The sequence below is a fragment of the Macaca mulatta genome, chromosome 13, assembly GCF_049350105.2.
Source record: "Macaca mulatta isolate MMU2019108-1 chromosome 13, T2T-MMU8v2.0, whole genome shotgun sequence".
Lineage (NCBI taxonomy): Eukaryota > Metazoa > Chordata > Mammalia > Primates > Cercopithecidae > Macaca > Macaca mulatta.
In genome coordinates this window covers 48,757,677-48,765,362 of record NC_133418.1, presented here as the reverse complement: position 1 = coordinate 48,765,362, position 7,686 = coordinate 48,757,677, and positions in this window count along the sequence as shown.

Below are 7,686 nucleotides of genomic sequence, written 5' to 3'. Positions count from 1 at the left end.
ATGAACTTAGGGGAATCTGGAGAACCAGGAAAGGTACTGGGGGCGTAGCAATGGCTTTGGGGCTGAGCACTCTTGCCAGGATGCCAGTATTATCACCATTGTTTCATTGCTTCTGCTACAACCACATAATGAATAACTTCCAGTCTTCTCCATTCTTTCATCACTGAATCAAGATTTAAGCACCAGGAGTGAGCATCCAATAGGCTAACATTAGGCCATTTGCCCTTGCTCAGATACTGTTAGGGGGAGCAGAGAAGCCAAAATCTTGAATTACCCAACTATGAAGACTGCATATAATGGGAGGCTCGGTGATTCCTCTGAACAATCAAAGTGCTGGGTAGGAAGGGGGAAGATGCAGAGTAGCCAAATAATGGCAAATGTCCTCTGTATTCACATACTGAAAATACCAGTAGAATTTTGGAAATTGTTTCAGTTTATTGACCAAAAACTGCCTCTGTTGATCATTTAAAGGTCCATTTCCTCCTACTTTAACATCCAACCTCAATTCAGCAAATTCAGTGACAAATTTTGAAGAGAGAATCACTGAGACTCAAAAATAAGTCAGAAACAAATTTTGTTTATAAGAAATTTTTGGTCTGGTAGGCATAAGAGGAAATTGATACAAGTTATTATAACACAGTGAGTAGTAATTGCTAAATTGATGGATAAGTTATAATAGGATTACCTAAGTGATAGATAGCTATTTCAGTTGGGTGGGTCAATGTAGACTTCATAAACGAGGCATTTTGAGATGAATCTCAGAGGAAGCAAATATTTCGACACATAGAAATGGAGAAAGGCCTTCCAGTCATGAGCTAAGATAAGAATTTGAGAAAAAGGTACAATACCATTGCAATGCATCATATGATCAGCTAGTTACTTAAAAATATACAAGGTGAGGCGCTGTGGGCATCAGCATCATGAGAATTGGGTGGGAGCTGACCACAGTGACTCTGGTAGAGGATGAAGCACAACCTTTATACTATAGGTGGTCAAAAACAGTGCAAGATCAATATTAGCATGTGAGCAGAGTAGGGACCTGATCATCAGTACACTGAAGACAATTTACTGTGGAATAGTGTACAGGATGGAATGAGATTGGAGAATTTAAAGGCAGGAAGTCTTTCAAAGAAGACATTGCAAAACCTAATCTGAGAATGTTTGATAACTAAACAAAGGCAATGTGACCAGAGAGGAGAACATAGATGTGCAAGCCATTATCAAGAAAGCTGGCTGCACTGAGTGATAGAGAAGGAAGTATATTCTAGGTGAAATGCAGATTTGGAATCAGTTTGAATGTAATATCTGGTTAAAGGTGCTATCTAAGGAACTTGAATTACTGAGGCAAGTCTTCTAAGTTCAGTTTTAGAGATGTTGAGTTTAATATGCCATAGACATCTAAAAATATTGGTGTCTAATAGATAGTTGAAAATGTAGATGAGGAGGTAAAAAAAGTGACTGAGACTACTGGTATGATTAAAAGAGTCATATAGGTAACATAAGTGATGCAAAATGAAAACACGTAACATAGACACATATACAATTGAGATAATTTTTCTTAAATTCCAAAATAAAAATTGCAAATAGAACATCATACTCATGTATTATCTTTTATAATTTTTATTTTGTTGACTTGGAACCACCCTTACAGTGTTGTTTTATGGGACAAAAATATGACTGTATGTCTTGCATTTTGAATTTCAATATACAAAAAACATTCAACTGTGATATTTTTAAATGGGGCAATGTTCAGTTTTATTCATTTTCATAATTTAAAAACAACTAAAATAGGGAATTCTGAATATGGATAGTATTTTGGCTTGGTTGTTTTTGCATTTAGCACAACTTTATCTGATGTACTTGTAGACTTCTGATTTTTTAATATCATCATATTTGTTTTTCAGTTTTGTTGTACTCCAGCTCAGTATCTCTCACTTGCTTCTTCATTCACAGAGGAAAGCGAACTGCAAAATATCAGGTAATTTTTATAAAATGTAGAGTCAGGTAATATACTTTGAAAGTCAGTTCTTAACCGTACAATTTTGAGAATGTAGTTGAGGCTATACTTTCATTTCTGAAAACCAATTTTGGGGCAGAAAGGTGGGCTAGTTATAATTATTATACCTTAGCAAAGATCTTCCCAAAGCCACAATTTTTCTGCAAATAAGTGAATAGAGTCATACATTTTGTGGAAAGTATATTTGAACACTGATTCAAAAAAATATTTAGGATTTAGATCCGGCATAATATCAACCAAGAAGATCAAGTCTGATCCAGTTTTGACTGGGGAACAGAGGCTGGAAGTTTTCCTTGGGTAACACAAGCAAGTTTCTTTGAATAGTTAAAAAGTTCTCTTTAGTCTCATGCCACCACTAAGCCAGCTGCTTTCAAGTAGTGCAGGCTCTAATTCATCAAGCCAATCACCGTGTTGCCTGTGATTCAGACAGTCCATATGGTAATGGGTACCTTTACGATGAGTTTCATTTTTAACTTTAAAGATCTCCCTGGTGAGTGATGCATTGGTCAGGCTTATGTTCTATAACCTAGGAACATGTTGTTACCTTGAATTAAACTTGTATATCACTGACCATTGCAGGATCACTGGCTGTAGTCTTGACTACTAATTTTGAGTAGACCAACATGGACATTTTCCTAACACACAAAAGCAAGTCATTTCCTGGTGTTATTTCTAGCATGGGCATCCTGCCCAAAAGTCCTTCGGTCACATCAAAATTCTCTTCGACATCATGAATAAATATAGCTAATTGGGTGGTATTATTTATATCTGTGCTTTCATCAGCTGCCATAGAATATGCCACAAAAGATTTAACTTTTTCACGCATTGTGTCCTGTAAGTTCTTAGCTAAGTCTACAATACATTGAACTACAGCATTTCTGGCTAGATATATTTTTGCAATTGATTGTTTCTGGTTGATGCACATAATTTCTAATGCATTCTGTAGACAGTTTATAGAAATAAGCTTACCAACTGCAAAAGGTTTTGAAGTCCCAGGAAACATTCACTTAATACGTAATGGCATTGCATGATAGCATGCTTATTTTATCCACTTTAAAATGCTTAGAAATTTCAGTCCTTTAAAGTTGATTTATTTTTCATCACTCATCATTTCTGTTTATTGATAATAGTTCTTATCTTGGGTCATCTCATAATGATGTATTAGTCATATTCTTCTGATACCTTCTTTGCATAATGAACATATTATAGTCACATTTTTAAAAACACATATTCCCCTTGGTTTGTCCCTCTTCACCCCATTTTATATAGTGATACGGGTATCAAGAAAAACTGTTTACTCTAAGAAACCAACAGAACTAGTGGCATAATAATGAATAGCCACTTCATTCTGCCTTCAGTTCTGGCTCAATAGGGATTAATGGGGATGGTCGTAAACTAGATCTGGAATTCTCACATAAAGGGGATTCCAAGTATATATAATTTATCTAGTTATCATATAGTTATTGATTTTTTGTTTAGTTGCAATTTGGTCAGAGAATGTGGTCTGGATGATACCAATCCTTTAAAATGTAATGAAACTTGTTATATGTATGGTGTAATATTAAGAAAATTTTTATAAATGTTCCATATGTGCTTCACAATGATGTGTATTCTACAGGCATGGAGTGCAGTATTCCATGTAGCTTCATAGATCAAGCTTGCCAGTGTTGTATACATTTCCATGTACTTACTGACTCCTGTTTGCTTGACCTATTGGTTTCAGAGTGATATGTTAAAATCTCTTTCAGTGTGAACTTATCTGTTTCTACCTGGAGTTATGCAGTTTTTGCTTTATGTCTTATATTTTTATGCTATGGAATTAGGTACATATATATATTTAGAACTGATGAATCAATCATTCCATTATAACTCCCCTTATTTCTTACAATGCTTTTTATTTAATGCTTTCTTTGTCATTAACATACCTACGCTTGTTTGTTTTGGTTAGTATTTGCCAGATAATATCTTTGACTTTCAATGTTTATGACTTTATACATGTATTTATTAGATGTATCACTTTTATGTTTCATAAGGTTGAATAAATAGAAAACCTGGTGCCTTACTTCCACCAGGGATTCATGTTGCTGTTTTATAATGAGGAATTTGGAATTGCTTTCTCTCTCTCTCATTCTCTCTCTACTTTTTATTTTGAAGTAATTTCAAAGTCACGGAAAAGTTGTACAACAGTATAACACCTACATACCCTCTACTCAGGTTCCACTGTTGTTAATATTTGGCCACATTTCCTTAACATTCTCTCTGTGTCTCTATCAGTCTGTCTGTCTAGCTTTTTCTATATTTTTGTACCATTTGAAAATGTTTTTTGATATGATGTCTCATTATCTATAAATTGCTCACTGTCTAATTTTTTTTAAAGATACTCTCCTACGTTACCATAGTATATCCATAAAAATCAGAAAATTAACATTGGTAGACTACAACCACCTTACCCTAAGACTCCATTCACATTTTTTCTACTATCCTAATGATGTCATTGATTGAACAAAGCAAATAAAAAGATCAATCAATCAAACAAAACCTCTTCTTTTGTCTCTTTCCTTTCTGGTACAACGTTCAATCTGGGATCATGCACAGGATTTAGTTGTCAAATCTTCTTAGCCTCCTTCAGTCTCTTCAGTCTAGAACAATTTATCAATCTTTCCTTGTCTTTCGTGACTTAATATTTTTGAAGTGTGGAGTCCAGTTAATTTTATTACATATTTGTTAAGTATTTCCTCATGATTCAATTCACATTATGCAATTTTGGCAGAAATATCAGACTTGAGGCGCTACTTAATATGATGTTATTTGTCTCATTAATGTTAATGTTAAATTTTAGAAGTTTAAAAATGGTGTCTGCCAGATTCTTCACTGTAAAGTCAATTAAAATTATTTCTTACTTATAAATTGTTAATTATTATATTTCCTACAGATCTGATTTGAGATTAGGAAAATAAACTGTTCCTTATCAAACTTTTATCCATTGATTTTAACATCCATTATTGATTCTTATTTTTAATTTATTGTTTAGTTGAAGAATTATGGGGTAAAATAAAAGTTGAACAATTAGGATCCAAATGAACTTCTAATTTTTGTCTTTAAAAAATGGATGAGCAAAGACTCTGCTATTCGCTAGGGTATGGCTTCAGTCTGTGGACCATCTGGTTTTGGAGTCACTTCAGGTTGGGTATTTCTTAACTATGCCCTACCTTGGAGTTACTGAATCAAAATTCCTGGAGGTTGGGAAATAAGAATCTTCCTTTTTAACAGATTTCGAGGTGATTCATAAATATAGAGAACTGCTCTAATAAGAGTCAAGTGACCTTTGGTTTAAGGATGCCTAACACCTGCAAATTGTGGATAAAGGATACAGAAGTTTCTTTTAATGTAATGGGTTATAAATGTTACATCAGACACGCCATTGAGACAGGATGAATTTATCCAGCTTAGAATGTTCATATTCTTCCCCAAAATAGATGAACGTGCAGCAAACCATTTAAGCAGAAGGCTGTTCTGCTCTACATAATGCAACAAGTGAAGTGGAAAGAAAAATCCCTTTCTCTGTAGTCCTAAGGTCTCCATACACAGTCTAAATTTTTAATTTTTCTTAGTGAATATTAAAGCAGATAGCATTTCAGTCCTTTCTATTTTATTCCAAGCCTCCCATCTTCAACCCCTTATTTCCTCTGCTTTCCAGTAGCAAACACACTATTATCCATTCAGTTGCTAGGTTCTTTGTCTCTTGAAAGCTTCTGCTGCTGTGAATCATGAAAGAAAATTCTGTCTTTGTGTATATCACCTTTTTAGTGCTGTTTTACCTTGGAAAATTTATCTGAACCACGGTCCCAAACCTGTTACTTCTGGCCACTTTTATTATTGTCGCTAGTATGAATTGGCATCCCATGAACTTTTCACAATTATAGTCCTATTTCAAATCTCCCCCAAGTGCCATAACTTTGCCCAAGTGAATTTATTAAGTGCTCTTTAATCAGCTCAAGCTTAAATCTCATGAGTAAAATGCAGTCGGGGCTCCTTCAGTTAATATTAATGCTTTTCTCCATTCAGACTTTCCTGTAATTCAACCATAGGGTATTTCATTGCAAGAAAATTGCCTACCAAACATGAGCACTCACAGTTTTTCCTGACTTTAGGGAGAGTGACATTTTTTGAGGTCCTATTTATTTAATATGACAGACACATAGAATTATGTTTTCATTTAAAGACTATTCTTCACAATTCTGAATATAAATATTGTTATCTTAAATCAAAACATATGAAAGACGGTAGTGTGAAAGTCTCCTTAGAGTACAAAGATAAGAACTTTAAAGACAGAAAAATCTTGCCATTTCTAGAGTTTTAACCAAAAAGCAGGATGATGAAATAAACAGCAAAAGTAAGTTTGGTTTAAAAATTTTTATATTTACCTAAGAGTTTATCACTACATTAACTGGTTTTCTTTTATGGATTTATCTATTGTATACCAGAAACTGAAACTTTACCCACATATACCATATGACTTTGACATAGCTGATTTTACAGGTGAAAATGAAAGCTCTGGAAGACTAAGTAACTTTCCATAATATTAGAAACCGCCACACTAGTCTAACTCTGAAACCATGCCTTTCCTTTTCTATCATCCTACTCAGTAAGCCTTCCATGATAGCAGGTACAGAAATTATGGTCCTTGGTGATGCCCAATATTGGCATAAATCCCACCCTATTAGGTTAAAGTGACAGAAAATGTAAATGTTCTTAATTTCTAAAAGAAAAATGAAAAAAAAAATATTGTTAGATTTTCCTTTGCATCAAAAACAAAAGAAGATTCTTTGCAAACAAAATATTTCCCACTTCTTGTTTAAGAGATTATGATGACAAAATTATATTTCTCAGAAGAATTCGTAAGCTTAAAAACTCCATGTGCCTTGAGTTATGTTTTTTTTTTTTTTTTTTGAGACGGAGTCTCGCTCTGTCGCCCAGGCTGGAGTGCAGTGGCCGGATCTCAGCTCACTGCAAGCTCCGCCTCCCGGGTTTACGCCATTCTCCTGCCTCAGCCTCCCGAGTAGCTGGGACTACAGGCGCCCGCCACCGCGCCCGGCTAGTTTTTTGTATTTTTTAGTAGAGACGGGGTTTCACCGTGTTAGCCAGGATGGTCTCGATCTCCTGACCTCGTGATCCACCCGTCTCGGCCTCCCAAAGTGCTGGGATTACAGGCTTGAGCCACCGCGCCCGGCCCCTACCTTGAGTTATGTTGGCAAACCCAAGTGCTTATTGGTTTTCTTCCTATGCTGATGAACAAGAGCAGTGTTAGAAAAAACAAATAAATACTTTCTATTTTCTAAATAAAGTAGAAAGGTTTTAAATGTTCCATTATTTTACAGTATTGGCAATTTGTAAATCTTGGCACTATGTATGGTCAGGCTTATGTGAGCTAAAACTTGTGCACCAATATACCTATTCCCTTCTTTCCTCCCCTCCTCCACTCTCCCCTTCCCTCTTCTCTACTTTCCTCCCATTCCCTTTTTTGTCTCTCTCACTCTGCATTATATTTCTAATCTTCTTGCTTGCCACTTAGAAATACCCACCTATATTCAATGTGAATTGTGCCCATGCCAACTACCCTCACCTCCTTTCAATATGCATAATGTTTAGTCATTTTGCCAGGTTTTGAT